Source organism: Manis javanica, chromosome 1, assembly GCF_040802235.1.
Source record: "Manis javanica isolate MJ-LG chromosome 1, MJ_LKY, whole genome shotgun sequence".
Classification (NCBI taxonomy): domain Eukaryota; kingdom Metazoa; phylum Chordata; class Mammalia; order Pholidota; family Manidae; genus Manis; species Manis javanica.
The window spans coordinates 134,135,323-134,162,082 of record NC_133156.1 but is presented as its reverse complement, the minus strand read 5'-3'; positions in this window follow the sequence as shown (position 1 = coordinate 134,162,082).

Genomic DNA, 26,760 nt, shown 5'->3' with positions numbered 1-26,760 from the left:
ATATTTAAATCTTCTTCAAGGTTGTCCACATATGTATAAATCAGGGCAAACTGTTTTCCAAAATGTGACCCTATGTGATTTTTATTATATTTTTGTATTTTTTGTATTGAATATTTGGAGTATATTTTCGGATTAAATATTGGAAATGTAGTTTGTCATTTTTTCAAAATGCTTCTGTGTTCATTTTTTTTTTAAAGGTATAGTAATCTATTTGGTTTGTCCACATAACATTGACTCAATTTTTATTATTATAGTAATTTCAGAAATGTACAATTGAAGGGAATCAATTGAAAAGTTAATTTTTATATTCAGACATAGTAGAGGTGAAATTAGGATATCCTTATATGTTACCCTAGGAGGCCGGTGTGTTGGTGACATTTGACATCACGATAAAATTGTGATCAAGGTACATTAGATTCAGATGAGCAGATCTGATAGTTTAATAGTAATTACGCTGAAATTTCCCAGTCAATGGCCATTTCTGTTCAAATTTTAAAGGTGTTTATTCTTCTATTATCTTATAAGCTCATACATACATTTTAATTATTAATTTTAAATATTTGACAGACTACCAATATTCCTTTAATTTGAGGAAAAAACATGCCTTAAATATGTTCCTTATAAAATATGATATGGGAGTTATTTTCATTGATTATAGTTTTTTGACTGAAAAGTTAAGAAAACAATTAAGAATGTAATATCCTCAGGTTAAAAAAAATCAGAAAAATTACTTCAAAAAGATATTAGACATATGTTAAATTAAATTGACTAGGAGTTGGGTTCTTCCTCTGGAGTAAGGGACACAAATAATACATTTTAATAAGTTAAAAATAGAATAGTAAACATTGAATAAGTAAGACATGTATGTTCTCTAGATAATGCAGAACAATGTAATTTCCCCAGAAGCTCAGTCATTCTTCCTTCTCATCATAATGACCCAAGGCATCTCAGCCCTCCTCAAACTGGTGAAGCTACCCAAGATCTGTCACGGAAACTTTGCTTTCTGTAGGTCCTTCCCAGCACTTTCAAGTACTAGCAATCCAGCAGGTACTGGGAAAAGCCAAAGTGACCAGAGTGAAAGGGAGGCAATATTCTGATGGGTCACATTATAGTCGAGAGCTTGGCAGTGTGATCATTGCGCCCATCTTTCTGAGCTTGTGGCATTAGCCGTTACTTTCTCAAGAGAGAATCTGATCACTCAATCATCCTCTAGCCCTTTTTCCTCTGTTGTTTGGTACTTTCCCCCAAGTACTCCACAAGTAGTATAAGCTAATTAGCAATAATGACAACGACGGAAACAGCAAATAAATTCCTTCTTGAGGAGGAAAAGTATAAATCAGAAATATAAGTATACCTTTCAGAAGAGATTCAGCTCTATTTAAGGAAAACTATTCATTATTACTTTAAAAAATGTAAATATTAGTATGGTAGTAGATATAAAATATATTTTATTCAGTATAGAACATTGATTACATAATGTATTAACTATAGTATACACCAACATAATATGTTAATATAAATAGGCACTTCGTTTAATCAGATCCTGAGTTATAAGTCTCTCCTATATGCTGATAGGAAAACTAAAATGTGAACACTTTTGAACTTAGTAAAGATTGTGGTTGGCCATTTAATCAGACTAATACAAAGCTTATCTATGCTCTGCTATTTATCACAAATAGCCAATTTTTGTTAATAGGACTTTCTTTTCTTTAATGTGAAGAGATAAGACTGCCCTTGCTCTCAAGTCATTTTATTATAAGATTCTGTCCCTCCCTAAAGGAAATGTAAAATCTCTGTTCATTAAAAATGTTTTAGTAATTATGGAAGTGATAAAGTGTGCTAATTCTATAACAATTTTAAGGAAAGTCTAGGATTGTTTAATTAACCAGATATAACATAATTTGTTATTTTAATTAAACATATAACTGGCAAGAAATTTTAGGAATGTCATTATTTTTTAAACTTCTTGCACATCTGAGTCTCTTATCCAAAATATGTATCATAAGAAAAGTAAAAGTCACAGATAAAATAAGAGTGCTTTAGACGGTCTTGAAAACTAAATGAAGCGTAAGAGCTTTGCCCATTCTTGAATGGCATTGATCTTATGTTGTACCATAGTTGAGAATGCCGGTGAGAAAGGACCATGGACAGCCAGGATTTTCTAATTTTTAACATGTCTAATGGAGCCTTAACTAGATTATTACTGAGAGGTTAAAGTTCCCAAATATTATGATGTATGAGGATGGGTAATTAAGATGATATCTAATTAGCAACCCTGGTTGAGCCATAAGGGAAAATGACAGTCAGCCTCACATTTATGCCCGTGGGGCATCTTTCATTCACATCTTCCTCACACTCAGTCTCTCAGTCTTTTCCATCTCAGTTTGCTTCCTTTCCAAAGCTAATTTTGAACCCTCCCTCTCTCTTCCAGTTTGCTTACCTCCTTCCTGAAGAAAGTCCAATCCATTCTTTCCTTTAGAGAAGGACTCAGTCCTCAGTTTCTCCTTCATGTCTGGCAAATTCTGGCTTCTCCTATGTAGCGTCCTAACGGAGTCTTTCCTCGACTCAGGTAGACTTCAAAATCTTCATCTTCCTAGATTTCAGCCACACTCTGCTTTCCATTCCTTAGAACTTGATCTCTGATGTAATCAAATAAAATGCTGCTCCTGGATCATGAACTCAGTAATCGAAGATGCTAGGTTTTCAAGCCCTTTAATACTTCAAAAATTCATGAGACTGGGAATGAAGCAAACTGGCAGCTGCATCAATTCAGTTTCCTTGCAGAATTACTTCCACAAAATTCTGCAAACTTATTTTGCAAATTCTGTTTCTCCTGATATTGATATTTTGTGCCATATTATGTTTTATAATCTTACATTTTTATGTTATAGAATTTTCTTAATATTTAAAGAATGCTTTTCATTATTTTTATACTATAAAGATAAGAAAACCCGTTATACATTTTTTTTCCTGAAATGAAAAATGATGGTGATACTCAAAACAGACAAAGTGAATATCTGAGTTATGATTAAATACACAACATGAGGCATCTTAATATAAGAATGAAACTGGGACGTTTCACACTTATTCTTGTGCCTTCCCATAATATATTCCGAATTGTTACTAAATTAATCTAGAACAATGAACATGCCACTTTGATGCATTGCTTCCTAAAATTTTACCTTAACTCGGCAGTATAAAACTGTTAGAGATTGAGAGTGCTGCTATGAATAACAAGAGATGGTCATATTCTAAAAGCATTTTATACTTTTCACTATGTTCTGTCATATTAAGGAAAAATAACAAAATAATTAAAATTCTGGAGTATATTTCCTTATAAAATGTCACAACATACCTATTTCTTTGGGATTTTGAAAGGACTTTTTTGAGATTTTTTCATCATGATCATGTATTACTTTGTCTTTTAATCCTTTAATACATTATATTACATTAATTAATTTTAGAACATAAGCCAAACTTGTGTTCCTAGGGTTAAATTTTCCCAGTTTGATTCAGTCTTTGGATAGAAAGTTAATCTGTCTCTTCAGCCTAGTAAATAAGTACCTCCTTTACAATCACCTGACTATCATATATAAAAATTTCATTCTGCTTGAGACAGTGAGACAAAGCAAAGCGAGATTGGTGAAACAGAGACTCTACATCTGTACCTTTGTATAAGAACTGTGGTGTGCATGCTGTTGAATACTGCATTTGTATATATTTTATGTGTTAAATTCTTGTAAGAATGTTGGAAGTGCTGGCAATATCCAAAGACTGAATCAAACTGGGAAGATTTAACCCTAGGAACACAAGTTTGGCTTATGTTCTAAAATTAATTGATGTAATATAATGTATTAAAGGATTAAAAGACAAAGTAATACATGATCATTCATGATAGAAAAATCTCAAAAAAATCCTTTCAAAATACCAAAGAAATAGGTATGTTGTGACATTTTATAAGGAAATATACTCCATAATTTTAATTATAAATAAACTATGTAAAGAGATTTGCTATTAATGACAAATTCTTATGTCACAATTTGTTCCAGAAAGTATTGTTAGAAAGGTTACCCTTTCCTAAAACGTTGAGGGACCTGATCAAAGCCAATAGAAGATCCAGATAGGGCACATTCACTAAGTGAGATTGATGGAAGGGACAAGGAAATATGCAATATTGTCTTAAGTATGGAGAAGTGAGAGATGAGGTCCTTATTGCAGCAGTATTTAAAATACATGATTTCTTCTGCACATCTATTTGAGGCTAATAAAGAGTTCTTTTTTGGAAAATAATCATATAAATATATTAATAGCTGAACTCCAAAATGAGAGAAGATGATGAGAATATCTGAGAATGAATCACTCCTATGAGAAGTAGTTTTAAGAGGTGGTGGTACAGAAATAACAGAAGTGTGTAAGTGGTAAACAAAGCCTAAGGAACACATCCTGGAAAACGTTCATCTTACCAACTTAATTCTGACTGTTGCCACTTTCTTCAGTTCCTTCTGCTCATCTCCACCTACCTATTTAGAAACTGTTAACTGACTACTAGCTGGATTCTAAGTTTCTTACATTCCTTTCCCATGGCAGGTCCTCTGAGTTTTGAAACAATGGTCTATGAATAAAAACAAAATAAAACCCACAAAATTATTAGATGTTTCTATTCATACAGAGTTTTAGTCTTAGAGCAAGAAAGGATAAGTTTTACTAATATGCCATATTTAACTGCAATGCAAGTTCATAATTTACAAATGGATGTATGCTGTTCATTTTATTTAAAATGTAATGTGCATGGTACATACAAGCTTTAAATACTTTCCAATTTGTGTAGCTATTTTGTCTGTATTTCAGTACTAAAATTATTTCGAAGAACAGCTTTCTGAAGTGTTTTGCAATAGAACTCACTAATGACAGCTTCTTCATGATGTTCCATTATGAACCATGAATGGAGTACTTGAACTGGAATCAGATTTAATATTTTTATTGCTTAACTGAACTCTGGAGTCCTGCATGATCTAGTTCTTCGATCTTCACTCCTGAAAGTCTATTTAACACTGTGAATGTCAAATGCAGATTATTTTTACTACCAAAGTAATGTCAATTTCTTCCCACTTCTCTTCCATTAAAATAATTGGTCCTGGGCCGTTACTTAAGAAAATACCAAATTATCTTCATTCAGAGCTGATAAGGAGAACAGAAATAAATCAGTAAATAATTTATATGACACAATCTTCATTTGAACACATACAAAAAATTCAGCCCTGAGCAGGACTCCTAAGTAAGAGCTGTAATGAAATGCTTGTAAAAGAACGGGAGCCCTCCCTGCACGCAGCGTGGCACTTGAACCTGATGTTGGCAAGTATAAATTTATTGTCTGGCCCTGAAAAAAACATACACACACACACACACATCCCAGGCTTTGCTTCTCCCTTTCAATGAACCACTGCTTCCATCTCACAAGTGAAGTTCCCTTGTTCCTTCTGTTTTCTTGATTAGAAAATAAACCCTGGCTTTCTCTGACTCTACATTCCCTTTGCTCTTCTTGGCTTCTTAGCTTTCTGTGAAAGCTAATCAGATTCTTGATTCTCATCCACTGCAGTAAGTATCAAAACATTTCATAGCCCTTTATATGCTCAGATTATGTCTGAATACAAACTAATTTCAGCTAATAAGAAATTCTGACTGAAATTGAAATAACAAATTCAATGATGTAAGCAGAACCAGTTAACTTTTTTGGCATATGCAATAAGAATCAAATGTTTCAAACTTTTCACAAAATTGGAAACAAAGAAAGAATGGGTCTCTTAGTGTGAAAGCTTCTGTTATTAAAAGCTTTTGGTTTCTTTTTTAAGTAAAAGTCAATGTTGTGGAGTAGAATTCTGTTGTACTCATTTATGTCCCTCGGACTTTCCAGGCCCACACAGGGCAAGGTTGAGCTTATGTGTGAACTTGAATTCCTAGAATTACAACAAAGGTCATTTATCCAAGTTTCTCTGGAATTCTTACTAAAAGTGTTTCAGAACACATTTCATGATGGATACAATATTTCATAGTAATGATAATACAATAACTTATCTCTGCTTCTTTTATAACTGTCTTTTGAAATGATAATGAAATTGCACACTTCATTTTTATTTAAAATAAACTAAAAAATACAATTTTACTGTGCTAGTCATGACTTAAAAATTTTTGGCAGATATTCTCGAACCTTAAGAGTATTTTTGTTGAACTTGTCTTTGTGTAGTCAAGTAAGTGTATGACGTGGTAGGTCTATGATGAATATCTGTTGAATTAAGTTCATTGTGACATACTTCAAAAATATAAAGATGGCTATTTATTCTCACATCAAATTATTTGTTTTATAATTTTAATTTAATCTATGTTATCACAAAAGAATATAGAGAATATTAAATTAAACTTAAATGAAATCATTCAAACAAAACAAATCCTTTTTTTGTGGGTGTTTTGCCACAGTTTTAGTATAAGTATTTTAAACAGAGTTTAAAATAGATTAAACACAGTTGTAATCGAATTATGTATATAATTTTGTGTCCTGCCTAATCTCTACTTTCTACACCACAGCAGATCTCTTTTGTTGCTATTATTTCGCTACAGTTTACATCATTACAATGCCACACTCCTGAGTATTTTTCTGCCCACATCACTTATGGTCAAATAAGTCTAATTGTCTAAACTGTAAACAGCTTTGCGTCAGTGTCATCCACACAGTTAGACCCTGCAGCCACAACGTATACTGTTAAATGCATCTTTTTAATGTTCAAAGTTAATCAAAGTCTATTTCTTTGACTTGGGATTTAATTTTGCCACCCAGTGCTTGACTCCTGCCTTTGTACAGAAGACTGTCCATATTCATCAATATATATCTGAAGGGTTACAAATCCAAATGTCCTCAGGGTCTGGGCAATAATTAAATTTGTAAAATATTCAGGCTGGAAAAAGGCCACCATTCACATCCTATCAATTATCAGCATGTTAAAAGAAAAAAACACGAGTTTGTGTGATCTGTGACTCAGGATGCAGGCCCTGAGTCAATGGTGCATATGTTATTTTGCTTCAGTTAATTTTTCACATATGGCCAAGTTGGCTCGGTGCAGCCACACCTGAATTTTCATTATTTTTTTCCTTAAAGGGTGCAGAATTTTAAGTTTTATGTGAATTCTCCAAATTGAAAAATGCTGGCAAAGACTCATTAAACCTCTATATCATAGATCAAATAAAATATGTTCAGTTTTTAAGAGCTCTGATCCAGAATAATAGTTTATTGTAATAGTGCACATGTGTCCTTAATAATACTCTTGTTTTAATACTGAACTTTGTAATTGTGGTTAATCTGGTCAGTTTCCTTTAGATCTTACATGCAAATATGGAAACCAGAAGCTCTTAGCTGATTTACCTCAAGATGACATTACTAGTTAACAATAGCTTTTATCAGTACCAAGAATGCTTGACTCTCTCTCTCTCTCTCTGGTTTGATTAAAATATTAAATGATTTCAAAAGACAAAAAAATATTACTTCCTATAGTGTATTGGTTACTGTAATAAAGTGAAATTTGGATTCCATGTAACTTTATTCTTAAACACATGGAATTTCAAAGTAATCAATGTTTTAGGAAAATAAGACAAAATGAAACAAATATTAGATGTCATAAAACAACTTTTTGATTGTATCAAATACTTTGAATTGACAAGAATTCTTTTCAACACTCACATATAGGACATCTTATTTATCAGTTAATACAACTGAAACTGATATTCAGAATCAAGTTTGATCATAACTTCTGTGTCTCTGACAAAGGATCCATTATTTACTTCACCGACAGAAATGTCTTAAAAACCCAGTTTTTATCCTTTTTGCAAAATAGGAAATTCATAGGCTCTTAACAAATAATCCAAAGTCATCACCAGCTTCTGTTAAGTCTAGAGACTCAGAAAATGGCATCAGGGTCCAATCGTGTGTCTCCACCTGCTTGGTTGGCTGTCCTCCTTCTTGGCAGTTGGTTTCGTGAGCTTGCGATTCTCATGCTTCATTGTAACCACATGGCCATCAGGTGCTTCCAAGTTCATATACCCCACAGAACCCAAAAGCAAAATTCTTTTTTCAAAACTTCTAATGAAAGTCTTAGAATAGTTTTGTTTGTGGCTTCAGTCTCCTTCCACCCTTCAACCAATCTGCTTGGGACTGTGACCTCACCAGTTGGTCAAATTGGAAAACATGGCCATCACTGGAATGCTCCCAGTGGGCGGAGCATGTGGAAGGAAGAGTTCCCAAATGCCCAACAATTTTCTGAGAAGAGGAAATGGATATGAGACAGAAAAACAAACACACAATCTCTTTGACATTGAAAATTTTTTGAAAATATTGTGAAAATAATATTATATATCTAAGTGTGAAGAAAACACTCATTCCTCCCTAAATAGTAGGTAATTCTGAATGTGAGATTACCATGTATAATTATCAACAGCCAGACCAGATGCATGTGGGTGTATCTATACAACAAGTGAAATAAAATGTAATACAAGGAAATATATTCAACATTTGTTTAATAGCATCTAAAAATGAAAATATTTCTGTCATTCTTAACTAAAATTTATGTTTAAATCAATTTTGATGTACTTAAAGGTACGATGACAAAAAAATTTATAAATTGCTGTCAATGATAATAACAAAAATAAGCTGTATGCCTATAAACACTTCTATTGTACATTAAAAAGGAACACGTCCAGTAAACATCTACGTATTACATTTGTTTTGTATTGTATCTACTATTTTAGGTTCCATTTTAATTTAGATAATTATAATAATTAAATTTGAAAAAATTTTTGTTGTGTAAGAGCTTACACAAAATTTAGACTTTAAATGAAAGCTCAAAGTCCTAAATTATTACCTAACACACAAATGCCATTTCTTCAGATGTATACTTCAGTTAGACATTTAATCTTGACTTTCTTTTAAATAACCTGATGCTAAATAAGGAGAAAAAACAGTCATCTACAAATAATGATCAAAAATAAAAACGTATATTTATTTAATATTATGTTTATAAGGTATTGAAACTTATGGCTCTGGCTTAATAATTATTATATATATATATTTAAAGAAAATAAATGGAAGTTTGGCAATTAGATTCTTTTGTACAAAGATGATTTTAATTAGCACCAATTGCATCAATTAGCAATTTCATTTTCTCTCTCTTTCTCTGTGTGAAATTCAAGGAATACATGTAAAGTTTTTGAAGTCCAATCTTCTACTTGTATAAAATTGCATATTACCATTTATGAAAACCATGAATATTTAATTATATAGTATACCATTTTATAAGTACCACAAATGATTGAAATGAAAATGTAAAGATGTAAGATATAGTATTATCTGTGAAACTTTTGTTCTTGGATTATTGTGACTAACTGTGATTGTTTTCCCAAGTCTTCAGCTGCCCTTATGCAATTTTAATTCAGTATAAGAAATTAACATAAATAAACATCATGAAAATCTGTAGTAATAGTCAATGTATTTTTATTATTATCTCTATACTTTTTTTGAATTTCCTGGTTTAGAAAACTAATGGTTAGAATTTAATATACTCCGTGAGATACTATTCTAAGTTCCTTAATGTTTTTCTTTGTCTATTTTACAACTATTTATTGAAAAAAATTCTATGTAACACATAGAATTGTTTAAAATTTTTTCCCTGATATACCAAAATAAGACTCAGAGAAGCATACACCTAATTACCTTATTCCCTACATTTTCTTCTAAATTTTTTTCTGTCATGTCCTTGACATATTAGACAATGATAAACTTTTGTGTGATTCAGAGGAAATACGTCACATTCAGTGAGTAGTAATCTACCACAGAGCTCAGGTAACAAGAAACATACAGAAATAATTCTGATTATGAATGTCAGCTTATAAGGCTTTGCTTTGTAAACAAGAAGATAATTTAGTTTCTACCCCTCCCAATATCATCTGAAAGCTTGTTTCTCTGGCAATGCAGTGTATAATACAACATACATATACATACCTCCACAAAATTTCTATATTATGTATCTTTATATCTATGTGTAGTATGTATGTATATGTGTGTGTCTAATACGTGGATTTGCAAAATGAAAGAAAAGTATGCTATTATGTTCTAATCTACAGGAAAGATGATTTTTGCTATGTAACCAACCAATAAATGAAGAAATATCATAGAACAAACTGGAAGAAACTTCAGGTTTTTCTTTTCATTACTATAGCCATTGAAAGTCACTATTTAAGATTAACCTCTAAATTGATAATTTTAATAATGTTACAAATTTAATTTTAGTGATGGTCTATTATGCACTGACTGTACCCTCCCCAAATTCATATGAAGGAGCTCCTCTTTGTGACTGTATTTGGAGATGGGACTCTAAGGACATAACTAAGGTTAAACAAAGTCTTAAGGATGGAGGCAAGGTCTCATGGATTCTTCTCTTTATAAGATGACATCTTATGAACTTCTTTTGTTTAAGCGACCCAATCTTTGGCATTTTGTTATGGCGATTTGAGCAGACAAATATATAGCCTTAATGCCACTACATTCTAGCAACATTTTTTGTTAATATAATATTAAGTCAAGTGATTAATTGAAAGTTTATTACATATAATCTAGTCAAGATATAATGAGAACCTGTGCTGAGACAGTTCAATGGAAAGCAGTGGAAAGGGAAGATGTACTAAGAGCATAGATATCTCCCTAATCTGATATTGGATTTGAAAGGGTACATAAAGAGGTAGGACATTAGCATTTGTCTGAAGGCTTATTGTCTGAAACAGTGCATGACCTACACCCTAAAGTAAAGAAAGAAAAGCATGGAGGATTATAAGAAATGTATTTGGTTGTATAGATGTTCAAGGTTTCTGAATTAACCCTCATAGAGTCAATTTAAGGCTAAATCCTTTCACCTACAGACAGGACTCATTCTTTGTTAGTTGTTCATTTATTCCAGAGACTTGCTATTTTGGTTATTTCAGACAGGGCAGAGTAGCTGGTGCCAGACTAGCCCTCCTACCCTAAACCACTATAAATAAGAAAAAAATGTGTGCGATAACTATTTTCAGAGATGGGGTGGGAGTGGGGGGGGGTGGAAATCTGTGATCCCTTGATGGGAGGAGTCAAAAAACTGAGGCAGGCTCCAGGATGACCCATACTTCCTGCCCGGAGGCACTGTCAGGACTCGGGCACAGTGAGCTCAGAAGGCAGAGACTAGGAAGAGGGTGGAACTCACATGATCCATGGGTATGAAAGAAAAGGTCCCTGAGAAAGTCTTCCAGAAATCTACAAAGGAGTTCCATTCAGCCTTTGCCACAATATAAAACTGTGATGCACAGATTAAGATTTCATAAAACCAAGCCAGGAGTCATTATGAGCTAAATTAAAGCTGTACAGCCAGCAGAGCTGATACGTCTCAGAAATATTTGAGTTCCAGCTAGGCAAAATAAGAGACCCCTAGGAACATCAGAGGTATTCAGAAGACCATGAAATAACCTGGGTTAGGAGCCATGCTATTCCAATCTTAGAGTTAAGAAAACTTACTACCTGCCTTAACATTGTGCAAATATGGGCAATAAAAATGCTTGATCTGTCTGCATATAAATTAAATGAAAATGGAATAAAACACAACATTCTAGTAAGGAAGAATAGAAAGTTCATACATAAAACATGTGGCATCCATAAGGTCTAGCAGACCATCAAAATTACTAAAGTTGTAAAAATGAAAGAAATTTTGACTTATAACCAGGAGATAGATCAGACAATAGAAACGGGTCCAGAAACAAAAGAAATGGTAAAATTAGCATATGAAAAGAGACAAAAAATAAGGTTGATTTTTAATGGAAAACATGCACATAAAAAAGAGAAATAGAGTGATTCAATAGGAAAATGGCAACTATGAATAAATGAAATTCCCAGTGAATAATTTAATTCACTGAACAAATAAAAAAATTACTAGTTTCTTAAGAGAGGATTTAAGCTTTAAGAAAATTTTAGACAGTTGATTAGACACTAAATAACTGAAAACACTAAAAATGAATAAGCTTGAAATCAGAGTTTATTGAAAACACTACGCAGAAAGAATAAGTCTAAAACTGGAAAGGAGCAGATCATCTGTGACTTGTGAAACAAGAATGTTATTAAATTTGTAATCAGAGTGTCAGACTAAGAAGGAAGAGAGAGTAATGGAAGTGTAAAATAGTATAAAACTTCAGATATTTGCTTGAGAGTTTCTTATAAAATTAAGCATGCACTTACCCTATGACTCACCATTCCCATTTTTGATTGTTAACCCAAAAGAAATGAAAACAAAGAATGCAAGTAGGTTTTTAGGTAATGTTCATAGTAGCTTTATTAAGATTCCCAAACTAGAAATCTCCCAAACTTTCAACAACTGGAGATGGTGTTATATCATTAAATATACTCTCTCTTGCCTAGTCTATGGTAGCACTCTCCTAATTATTTTCCCTTATTCTTCTCTTGGCTCATAATATATTTTTGTCAGAGTTGCCAGAGTAAACTTTCCAAATGTAAATAAAATGTCAATTCCCCAACGGGAACTTTCCATTTTGTTTTTGTTTTCCATCACAGTGAAAACACCATTGAAAACTTGCAGTCATAACATCACAGTTACAGTTGATGTGGCACCGAGCTCACCACTCTGAATGTGTTCCCTATTCATATCTTATTATCGGTAAGGTATTGAAATGGAACCTAAGATATCAAATAAATTTTCTATATAGATACAAAAACAATAGTAGCTAATCTAAGCTATTAGTATCTTAATATTCACAAGCTATTAGTTACCTATTTTAGGGACTCATTTGTTTTATTCCTTTTGGAAAATTTTAATATGAATTTTAAAGATAATTTCAAATGTTATTTACTATTTTAATAGACCATGTCTCCATTTGTTTTCTATAGTTGCTGTAACAACTTACCCAAATAAGGTGTATTCAAACAACAGAAATTTATGCTTCACAGTCCTTGAGGCCAGAAGTTCTAAATTAGTTTCCTTTGGCCACAATAAAGGTGTAGGCACCCCCTCCAAAATCTCTAACAGAGAGCTTGTTCCTTTCTTCTTCCAAATTCTCGTTGCTGCTGGTCATATCATTCCAAACTTCAAGGCTGATGTTTGCATGTCTCATGCTACTCTGTCTTCACATGATTTCCTCCTCTGTCTTTTCAGACCTCCAACTGCCTCTTTTTTGTGAGGATACATGTAATTGCATTTAGGCCCACTCAGACAATCCAAAATATATTCCCTATCTCAAGATCCTTAACTTAATCATTTCTGTGAAACCTTTCTTCCAAATAAAGTAGCATTCATAGGTTCCAGACATTAGTCTATGACCATCTTTGGAGGGAACATTTTTCAGCTTACCACAATAATTAAGAACTAAGTCATCAGATATCTGAGTATTGACATGTATAAATATGTTTAGTCTGTATATTAAAACACTGTTTTTCTTTTACTACTCCAATAAACTCAATTATCCTATAATTCTCAAATTATTGTGAAAATGCTAAGTGCATTTATTTTATCGTAGCTTAGCACTTAGCATTGCTTCCACTGTGTGATCCCTTAAATTCTTTCTATATCTTGCCCATACAATGTACTTAACTACTTAGGGAAGGAAACAAATGAACAATAACAATAATGCAATAGGAATTTAGAAGGCCATAGGACCAAATAAAACAATGACTATGAAGATGTGTTACATATAAAATGCTATGCAGATGGTAGTTGTTATTACATTTATCCCACAATAGCCATATTGGACTAGTAATTAAGTCAGTCTAAATGTTAAGTCTTTGCATTACATTGCTACATAACAAATGCTTCTAAAACATAGTGGCTGTAACATGACTTTATTTTCTCACAATTCTGTGGGCAGCAGTTTGGCCTGAGCCCAGCTGGGCAGTTCTCCAGCTGGACTCCAGTGGTCACTCATGAGACTCCCACCAGCAGAAAACTCAGCTTGGCCTAGACAATCATGATGGCCTTACTCACTTTACTGTGATTTTGTTATTGACTACATGTTTTCAAGGTACCAATCCAGCCATCCTCCTTCTATGGCCAGGTTCAAAAGGCAACAAGAAGTAGGACATGTCTCAGTTTGTAAGCACTTTCCAAGCCTCAGCATGCATTATATTTTTAAACTCCCAAATGGTAAAATCATGTCATGTGATGGAGCCCACGGTCAATGTCCAGCGCATAGATCTAGGGGTACATATACCATTCAGCATCCTCACTGTTACAATTCTCTAGGTTCTCCCAGTATAAAAATGTCATGCAGAAATCAGTACAAGTGCTTTTATTACATATCAGGGACCCAGGATAATCCTTTCTCGTTTTACAGAAAATAATTTTAGTCCCTCAAAACACTTAGAATACTGGTGCCTACAACTTCATAACTAAGATTTACTTTGTCTAACCTACCTAGGTGCTACTATCTGCTTTTTAAAAATTCAGATTGTCAGTAAACGCAATATATATTTTTGATCAAATGCATTACTACCAGGGCGGAGCCAAGATGGCGGCATGAGTACAGCAGCAGAAATCTCCTCCCAAAACCACATATATCTATGAAAATATAACAAAGACAGTTTTTCCTAGAATAAAGACCAGAGGACACAGGACAACATCCAGACCAGATCCACACCTGCGAGAACGAGGCGCCTCGCAAAGGGGCAGCCCAAGGCAGGCCATACCCATAGCAACGGCAGAGATAAACTCCATAGCAACCGGGCAGGAAGCAGAAGCCCTGTCTGCACGCAGCTACCCAGCACAAGCCACTAGAGGTCACTGTTCTCCCAGGAGAGGAAGGACACAGACCAACAAGAAGGGAAGTTCTTCCAGGCGTCACTCGTCCGAGCTCTGCAAACTATTCCTATGACCATGAAAAGACAAAATTACAGGCAAACCAAGATCACAGAGACACCAGAGAAGGAGAGACCTAATGAGTCTTCCTGACAAAGACTTCAAAATAAAAATCATAAACATGCTGACAGAGATGCAGAGAAATATGCAAGAGAAATGGGGTGAAGTCTGGAGGGAGATCACAGATGCCAGGAAAGAGATTACAGAAATCAAACAAACTCTGGAAGGATTTATAAGCAGAATGGATAAGGTGCAAGAGACCATTGATGGAATAGAAACCAGAGAACAGGAACGTATAGAAGCTGACATAGAGAGAGATAAAAGGATCCCCAGGAATGAAACAATATTAAGAGAACTGTGTGACCAATCCAAAAGGAACAATATCCATATAATAGTGGTACCAGAAGAAGAAGAGAGAGGAAAAGGGATGGAAAGTATCTTGGAAGAAATAATTCCTGAAAACTACCCCAAACTGGGGGAGGAAATAATCAAACAGACCACAGAAATACACAGAACCCACAACAGAAAGGATCCAAGGAGGACAACACCAAGACACATAATAATTAAAATGGCAAAGATCAAGGACAAGGAAAGAGTCTTAAAGGCAGCTAGAGAGAAAAAGGTAACCTATAAAGGAAAATTCATCAGGCTAATATCAGACTTCTTGACAGAAACCCTACAGGCCAGAAGAGAATGGCATGATATATTTAATGCAATGAAACAGAAGGGCCTTGAACCAAGGACACTGTATCCACCATGACTATAATTTAAATATGATGGTGGGATTAAACAATTCCCAGACAAGCAAAAGCTGAGGGAATTTGCTTCCCACAAACCACATCTACAGGGCATTACACAGGGACTGCTCTAGACGGGAGCACTCCTAAAAAAAGCACAGAACAAAACACACAACATATGAAGAATGGAGGAGGAGGAATAAGAAGGTAGAGAAGAAAAGAATTTCCAGACAGTGTATATAATAGCTCAATAAGCGAGCTAAGTTAGGCAGTAAGATACTAACGAGGCTAACCTTGAACCTTCGGTAACCATGAATTTAAAGCCTGCAATGGCAATAAGTACATGTCTTTCAATCATCACCCTAAATGTAAATGGACTTAATGCACCAATCAAAAGACACAGAGTAATACAATGGATAAAAAAGCAAGACCCATCTATATGCTGCTTACAAGAAACTCACCTCAAACCCAAACACATGTACAGACTAAAAGTTAAGGGATGGAAAAACATATTTCAGGCTAACAACAGCGAGAAGAAAGCAGGGGTTGCAGTACTAATATCAGAAAAAATAGACTTCAAAACAAAGTAAGTAACAAGAGATAAAGAAGGACACCACATAATGATAAAGGGCTCAGTGCAACAAGAGGATATAACCATTATAAATATACATGCACCCAACACAGGAGCACCAGCATATGTGAAACAAATACTAACAGAACTAAAGCGGGAAATAGACTGCAATGCATTCATTTTAGGAGACTTTAAGACACCACTCACCCCAAAGGATAGATCCACCGGGCAGAAAATAAGTAAGGACATGGAAGCACTGAACAACACAGTAAAGCAGATGGACCTAATAGACATCCATAGAACTCTCCATCCAAAAGCAACAGAATAAACAATCTTCTCAACTGCACATGGAACATTCTCCAGAATAGACCACATACTAGCCCACAAAAAGAGGCTCAGCAAAACTCAAAATACTGAAATTCTACCAACCAATATTTCACACCACAAAGGTATAAAACTAGAAATAAATTCTACAAAGAAAACAAAAAGGCTCACAAAGACATGGAGGCTTAACAACATGCTCCTAAATAATCAATGGATCAATGAACAAATTAAAATAGAGATCAAGGAATATATAGAAACAAATGACATCAACAACACAAAGCCCCAACTTCTGTGGGACGCAGTGAAAGCAGTCTTAAGAGGAAAGTATATAGCGATCCAGGCACACTTGAAGAAGGAAGAACAATCTCAAATGAATAGTCTAACATCACAATTACCAAAATTGGAAAAAGAAGAACAAATGAGGCCTAATCAGCAGAAGGAGGGACATAATAAAGACCAGAGAAGAAATAAACAAAATTGAGAAGAATAAAACAATAGCAAAAATCAATGAAACCAAGAGCTGGTCCTTTGACAAAATAAACAAAATAGATAAGCCTCTAGCCAAACTTATTAAGAGAAAAAGAGAATCAACACAAATCAATATAATCAGAAATGAGAATGAAAAAATCATGACAAACTCCACAGAAATACAAAGAATTACCAAAGACTACTATGAAAACCTATATGCCAACAAGCTGGAAAACCTAGAAGAAATGGACAACTTCCTAGAAAAATACAACCTTCCAAGACTGACCAAGGAAGAACCACAAAAGTTAAACAAACCAATTACGAGCAAAGAAATTGAAGCAGTAATCAAGAAACTACCCAAGAACAAAACCACCAGGCCAGATGGACTTACCTCGGAATTTTATCAGACACACAGAGAAAACATAATACCCATTCTCCTTAAAGTTTTCCAAAAAATAGAAGAGGAGGGAATACTCCCAAACTCATTCTATGAAGCCAACATCACCCTAACACCAAAACCAAGCAAAGACCTCACCAAAAAAGAAAATTACACACCAATATCCCTGATGAATGCAGATGCAAAAATACTTAATAAAATATTAGCAAACCGAATCCATAAGTATATCAGAAGGATCATACAACATGACGAAGTGGGATTCATCCCAGGGATGCAAGGATGGTAGAACATTCGAAAATCCATCAACATCATCCACCACATCAACAAAAAGAAAGACAAAAACCACATGATCATCTCCATAGATGCTGAAATACCATTTGACAAAATTCAACATCCATTCATGTTAAAAAATCTCAGCATAATGGGAATAGAGGGCAAGTACCTCAACATAATAAAGGCCATATATCATAAACCCACAGACAACATTATACTGAACAGCGAGACGCTGAAAGCTTTTTCTCTGAGATTGGGAACTAGACAGGGCTGCAAACTTTCCCTACTGCTATTTAACATAGTACTGGAGGTCCTAGCCATAGAAATCAGACAAAACTAAGAAATACAAGGAATCCAGATTGGTAAAGAAGAAGTTAAACTGTCACTATTTGCAGATGACATGATATTGTACATAAAAAACCCTAAAGACTCCACTCCAAAACTACTAGAACTGATATCGGAATACAGCAAAGTTGCAGGATACAAAATCAACACACAGAAATCTGTAGCTATCCGATACACTAACAATGAGCCAATAGAAAGAGAAATCAGGAAAACAAGTTCATTCACAATTGCATCAAAAAGAATAAAATACCTAGGAATAAACCTAACCAAGGAAGTGACAGTCCTATACCCTGAAAACTACATGTGACTCTTAAGAGAAATTAAAGGGGACACTAACAAATGGAAACTCATCCCATGCTCGTGGCTAGGAAGAATTAATATCATCAAAATGGCCATCCTGCCCAAAGCAATATACAGATTTGATGCAATCCCTCTCAAATTACCAGCAACATTCTTCAATGAACTGGAGCAAATAATTCAAAAATTCATATGGAAACACCAAAGATACAGAATAGACAAAACAATCCTGAAAAAGAAGAATAAAGTAGGGGGGATCTCACTCCCCAACTTCAAGCTCTACTATAAAGCCACAGTAATCAAGACAATTTGGTACTGGCACAAGAACAGAGCCACAGACCAGTGGAACAGTTAAGAGACGCCAGACATTAACCCAAATATATATGGTCAATTAATATTTGATAAAGGAGCCATGGACATACAATAGCGAAATGACAGTCTCTTCAACAGACGGTGCTGGGATAACAGGACAGCTACATGTAGGAGAATGAAACTGGACCATTGTCTAACCCCATTTACAAAAGTAAATTCAAAACGGATCAAAGACCTGAATGTAAGTCATGAAACCATTAAACTTGTCAGAAAAAAACATAGGCAAAAACCTCTTAGACATAAACATGAGTGACCTCTTCTTGAACATATCTCCCCGGGCAAGGAAAACAACAGCAAAAATGAACAAGTGGGACTATATTTAGCTGAAAAGCTTCTGTACAGCAAAAGACACCATCAATAGAACAGAAAGGAAAACCCTACAGTATGGGAGAATATATTTGTAAATGACAGGTCCGATAAAGGCTTGATGTCCAAAATACATAAAGAGCTCACACACAACTCCACAAACAAAAAACAAATAATCCAATTAAAAAATGGGCAGAGGAACTGAACATTCTCCAAAAAAGAAATACAGATGGCCAACACAGACATGAAAAAATGCTCCACATCACTAATTATCAGAGAAATGCAGATTAAAACTACAATGAGGTATCACCTCACACAAGTAAGGATGGCTGCCATCCAAAAGACAAACAACAACAAATGTTGGCGAGGCTGTGGAGAAAGGGGAACCCTCCTACACTGCTGGTGGGAATGTAAATTAGTTCAACCATTGTGGAAAGCAGTATGTAGGTTCATCAAAATGCTCAAAACAGACTTACCATTTGACCCAGGAATTCCACTCCTAGGAATTTACCCTAAAAACGCAGCAATCAAGTTTGAGAAAGACAGATGTACCCCTATGTTTATTGCAGCACTATTTACAATAGCCAAGAATTGGAAGCAACCTAAATGTCCATCAGTAGATCAATGCATAAAGAAGATGTAGTACATATACACAATGGAATACTACTCAGCCATAAGAAGAGGGCAAATCCTACCATTTGCAGCAACATGGTTGGAGCTGGAGGGTATTATGCTTAGTGAAATAAGCCAAGTGGAGAAAGAGAAATACCAAATGATTTCACTCATCTGTGGAGTATAAGAACAGAGGAAAAACTGAAGGAACAAAACAGCAGCAGAATCACACAACCCAAGAATGGACTAACAGAGGATCAAAGCCTAATTTGGCTACCCAGAAAATGTACTAAGATATGATATGAAGAAGAACTTCCAACATCAGCACTCTCTGGATGAGTCATGCCAGAAGATGATCATCAAAAAATCTCAACAAAGATCAAGGCAATGCTGCAGTTGTAGCTGCATTCATCCCACTGGTTCCTGGACTTGCCATTGGAATTAAGAAGGAGGTATCTAAGCTGGCCTGTGCATACAGTAAAACAACAAATTTGACTGGATCTATACTGTTGGAACTCAACCAAGAATTAGGAGAAGTGCAACTTGTAGCACTCCAAAATCTTATGACTACAGACTATCTACAGTTAATAGAACATATGGGATGTGAACAGTTCCCAGAAATGGGTTGCTTTAATTTGTCTGATTTCTCTCAGAATGTTCAAGTACAGTTGGACAATATCCATCATATCATAGACAAATTTTCACAAATGCCTAGGGTGGCTTCACTGGAGATGGCTGGTAATTATAGATCTGCTTTGGTTATATAACTGTATTCCTATTATGTTAATGTGTGTGCACAATTTAATTAGTAGTTAAAACCTATACATGCTTAAGTTACTCTACAAGAAGATATGTCAAAGAAATAATCAATCCTCCCATGTTTTCTTCCATCTGCTACCTCTATAGCTTTTCTTCTTCATTCCTAATTACAACCCTTAAATAGAATTCGTTCCTCATATCGAATTTACCAAGTATCATAATTCCTCCAAGTGGTAAATATACCTCAGGACAAATGCTTGGCATAGAAGCCACAGGGCATAAATCTGCAAAGAAGTAAAAACCTAACCTTTCCAAACAATATGGCTTCTCTCTCACTTACCAACTTTACATCTCCCTGTATGGCCCTGGAAGATGACTGGTTAGCCAGAGACGGGTAAGATTCCTCAAGGGAGGAACAACCTAAGACAGGCACAGTCGCAGGAGGGCCATCAGGTGAGAAATTGGGGATCAACAGAGGTGAGGCTTAGAACCTCACCCCCCCTGTTTTGAGAGAAATCTTCTGCATCCATGGATGTTTTATTGCCCTTGTCTAGCTTGGATTAACACTTAGTCTACAGGCACACACCTGATCATCTACATTTGCTCTCTTACAACACTAAACTATGTTTTCTACCTTTATCTTGCATCTACCTACCACTTCAGCATTTTATTTTAAAATAATAATAATAATAATAATAATAATAATAATAATAATAATGGAGAAATGTGAGATTCACATGTAAATCAAGTATAAAAATCAAATGAATATTTATATTTGACCTGATTGTTTATAGTTCATAATTCGTGATCAAAACCGAAAGTTTCTGTGATGACTGCCCTTGTACTGTTCACCATGTAAGAACTTATTCACTAGGTAAGAATTTGTTCACCATGTAAGAACTTGTTCGTTATGCTTCAGAAGATTGGAGACTGATGAGAATTAGGTTTGGGGTGGATTAATGATTGTGCATTGAGCATTGAGTCCCCTATATAGAATTTTATTGTTGTTAACAACCTTCTGATTAATAAATATGAGAGATGCCCTCTCAAAATTAATTAATTAATTCATTAATCAATCAATCAATTAATTAATTAAGTATTACTACCATAAAATACTTTCTCAGCTAGTTTTCTTGATAGAGAAAGAAAGGAAAATTGTGCGGATGTTTGGAAGAGTTGAGATGCTATCAGACATATCTCACGCTCTCTTCTTAGGCTCAAGTAATTTCTTGCTTGGCTAATCTTGTAAAAATTCACAGATTCCTTTCCTATTTTTTCAACTTATTGGTTTTGACCTAAGCACAAAGACAGCAATCAGTTGGTTGTCTTATTTATTCTTCTAAAATTAGCTTTCTATTTTTTTAATGGATATAATAGTGAAATTATACTATTCATACCATATTGTGAATGAAAGTGTCACACAGAACTGTATGTAACAAGTAATTTTTTTAATTCAGAGCATTAGAAATCCACACAAAAACATACTATAAGTACAAAATTTTCCCACATAGCCTCCCAAGTGGTGGAAATTACACCCACACTAGTAATATTTCTTGAAAGAATAGAGAATGACAATGGAGGAACACAGAAGAATACAAATGTGCATTATTATGGCTTAGAGAGACTTGAAAATCATGACAACTTGATAATAAGCCAAAGAAAATGAAGGATAAATAAATGAATTTGTTAAAGAGAAAGGATTTTAATAACTATTGTGACCTGAAAATTGTATTCTTTGGACCCTCATCCCTCAAATTCCAAAACACTTTTAGGTCACAAATATCATGCACGAGTGCAAGGTACTAGAATATTGATACTCTTGACAACTGTGTGCAAATACCACTTCAAGGTAAGGGACAATTCAGTAAAAATGGGTGAACAAAGAAACAAAGAAAACTAGTACTCAATAAAATTGGAAGGCTGAATTTCTGCTTCGATATGTAGGAGGAAAAGTGGTGTGTATCAATGATTGGAAATGAACCTAACAGATAATTTGAAAACTACTTCTATTCAGAATAGAAAATGAAAATAGGCTAGAGACAAGTAAAATATTATCAAGCTATGGAATGTCAAGAGGAGACAAAAATAATATGGAAAGAGCTTAAAGCACGGAAGTCAGTCTAACAAATGTCCATATTGGGCTTCTGAAAATTATTAGGTTTGACACCATGGAAAATAATATAACTTCTCAGTGCCTCAGTTGTCTCATTTGAAAAAAAATTAAAGGTGTGAATGTTATAACCAAGAAATTGATGAAAACACATTTTCCTTTTGAGTAAACTGCAAGGTGAGACTTGAACCTGTGTTGCAATGTACTGATTATTTTCTAATGTACTGATTATTTTTTAAGATCAGAATTCTTTTGACAGAATGGTCCTCTTCAGAAGTCAGGCATCTATGACACTGAATTGAGCAGATACGACAGCAGATGTATTTCTTTGCATTTATATAGAATGGTTCTTTGCAAGGTGTAAAATGGGACAGGCTTTGTGGCTAGCACTATATTGCTGCTGCTGATTTTACATGGTTTTACTTTTATCCTCAATACTGTCACTTCAGAGCTATGGGACTATAAAGACATTATTTAATCAGGCTTAGAATTTGTATGCACATTATGAAATGAGAGGTAATAGTTTCATGGGGATTGTGTGGATAAATGAAGATATGAAAGCACATAGCTGTGACTGAAACACATTATATCATCACCAAATAATTATTCAAATCTTCTAGTACTAAAAATTACATGTCTGTATATCTGAAAATAAGAATTGGACTTATCTCTAAACATTTTCTTAATTTAAGAATTATACTATTATTTCTACAGAAGGTTTTCTTAAGCTTTGTAACTTACTTATATTACTTGAATGTTGGCAAGGTAATATTTATTCCTAAGAGAGAGACGGCTCTGAGCCAAAATGTAACATCCTTATAAGAAGAAAAGATTTAAGTATATCTGTGATGTGCTCTCTGATTGTGATTTAGCTTATCTAGTCGGCTTACAGATGCCAAAATGAATCTGGATTTTCAGGGTAATTATTTCCAATTTCCCTCCATTTCTGTGTCTACAGCTGGAACATTCATATGCTGGGCACCCAAAATAATTTTATCATTTTATTTTGCATGTGACCTTTACCTTGCTTCAAGAATTTAAAGGATATTATAACTAATTATAACAAATGCTCATTATAAACTATAATGAAGAAAATCTGGAATTTTTCTCTGCTCATATTTCGTATCCATCAACTTAATGTCTTGTTAAAAAAATGACTTTTCTCACATTACCTTCCTAAATAGTAACTTGGTCTTATGTACTGTTGTTGCTGAACAAATATGTATGTAGCAGTTATAAAACATCAAATCCTACCTTCATTGAATAACATTGGGTTTAAGAACTGATAGATATACCAAATGTAATATTTCAAGTGATATATATGTATGTATGAATATATGCACACACAAGCAATTGCATTTAAAAATTCATGTGGAAAGAATACTAGAATTGATTTTAATTTTATTGCATTTGATAGGGTGTTTTAGCATCCTCAAATAAATTTCATTCTAGTTTATTTCAAAGCATTGCAAATTTGGCTTCTTATATTTATACATTTTTACATGGAGAAAAATTATAGCCACATATAGAAGAGTATATATTAGAATGGATTGAGAACTTTTAATGTAACTTTTTTAATTCAAAAAACAGATTAAAAACACTGAAAAGAGTAAGGGCAGAATGATTAGAAAAAAATATCATAGCACTGGACAAATACTTTCGAAGGTTGCCAACTTGAGAGTCTTACAAAAACACAGAGATTTAATCAGAAGATTATAGAACTTTCCCCTTTCTTAACACTTTCCTGTCACACTAAAGGGCTCCAGTATAATTTTCTAAATACAACAGCTAAAAGAGATTATCAGAGAGGATTAAAACACACACATACCATGATATTTTACATCTACGTGGAAACTGTTTTAAATCATATAGAAAGGGAGAGATAAAAATATAAAGGGCTGGAAAAGATGTACCAAGATAATACTAATCAATAGAAAGCTGCAGCAGCTATATTAATTTCAGGTAAAGGAGACTTCAGAACAAGATTATTAGAGATAAAGAAGAGAATTTAACAGATCTACAGAAGGAGTCAACTCTCCAAGAAGACCTATAATTCTAAATATATACATGAGACAAATACTAGTAGATATCAAAGGAAAAATAGAAAAATCCACTCTTATACTGAAGGCTTAAGCATCTTTTTGTCAGTAAATGATAGGTAAAGTTGGAAGAAAATCAGTAAAGGTATATGTAACTTGAAAAGCAGTATTAGTCAACATTACCTACTTGATATTTACAGAATGCTCTATCTAGAGACAGTGGAATATGCATTCCTTTCAAGGTGACATACACCAAGATAGACCCTATTTTGGGCTATAAAAACAGAGTTTAACAAATATTTAAGAATCACAGAAAATGTTTTCCATTCAAAATTAATTAAAGTAGAACTCAATAACGGAAATGTAAATAGAAAAATATGGAAATATTTGGAAATTAAGTGACACATTTTTCAACAACACATGGATTGAAGGAGTTTCCAGATGAATTAAAATTTATATTTTGGAGTAAATGAAAATGAGAATGCAGTTTACCAAATTTTGAGAGACACAGTGAAATAGTGTGTGGAGGGACTAAATGTCATTGAGTGCGTATATTAAGAAAGAAAAAAGATTAAAATATATTACCTACAGCTGTACCTTGGAAAATGATAAAAAAAGAACAATTTAAGCTAAAAACAAGTGAAAGGAGAAAATCAATTATAATTAGAACACAAATCAGTGATATTTAAAATAAGAAATAGGCAATCCAAAAAAAACAAGGCCTCATTCTTTGAAAAGATCAGTAAAATTGACAAAATTTGAAACAGATTAAGCAGGAAAATAAGTGAGAAGACATAAATGAATAATACTAGAAACGAAGGGAGGGAAGTCATTGCTACAGATCTACAAATATCAGATGATACATAAATGAATATGTGAACAACTCTACATTCACAAATTTGTAACTTAGATATAGTAGTCAATTCCTTGAAGAAACAAACTACCAAACTCACACAAGGAGAAATAAATAACCCAGATAAATCAGTACCTCTTAAATTAATTGCATTCACAAATAAGAATTTCCATAAAAAAGTACCAGGTCCAGATTATATCACTCGGGAATTCTATTGAACAGTTAAGGAAGAAATAATATTAATTGTACACAATCTTTTCCAGAATATACAAGAAGTAATAAACGCTAATTCATTTTATGAGAACAATGCTACCCTAATATCAAAATCAGAAATGGCTTTAAAATAAAGGGAAAATAGAGACTACTATATTTTACATAAAATTGGATTTGATATGCTAACATTTGCTGAGGATTTTTGCATTTTTTCTTTCTTACAGCAACATTTCTGGTTTTGATCTTAGAGTGATGATATACACTACATAAAAGTATGATTCATTCAGTTGTTTCATTCAGTATTCAAAAACAAATCAATTTAATACTTCACCATATCAATAGGCTAAAGAAGGAGACCCATTTAGATCAGAGCATTTAACATAGAAAAAACTGATGAAATTCATCATTTAAAAAAAATCTCAGCAAGCTAGGAATAAAAAGGAACATTCCTAACTTGATTAAAAATATATATATTGATATTTACAAATATGTATGTTTATTTGATAATATATGAACACAAATATTTGTATCATTATCAATAATTTACATGCTTTTTCATAATAAATATTCATATTTATATATTCATCATTATGTGAGATACACACATATTTATGGATCATATATACACATATATCAGCATACATTGATGAAGGACTCTATAACACTCCTAAATTTTGGAACATGGCAAGAATGTCTGCTATCACAACTGCTGTTCAACATCAGAGTAAAATTGTTCTACAATACAATAAGTGAAGGAAAATGAAATAAAGGAAATATATTGATTGGAAAGGAAGAAATAAAAATTTATTTTAATATTATATGAATGTCTAAGTATAAAATCCATATCATCTATAAAAAAAACTCCTAAAATAAGCAAATATAGCAACATTGCAGAATAAAATTCAATTTAAACAAATCAATTGCTTTCCTATATATAAGCAATAACAATTTCAAATTTTAAAAATGTCATTTATAATACACACCAAAAATATTAAAATATAAATCAAACTATGTACAAGATCTGTATGCAGAAAGCTGCAAAAAATTATGAAAGAATTCGGAGAACATCTAAATTAAACATAGTTTGTGTTTATGGATTGGATGAAGAATCAATATTGTCAAGATGTTAATTCTTCCAATTTTATTTATAGATTCTATGCAATTTC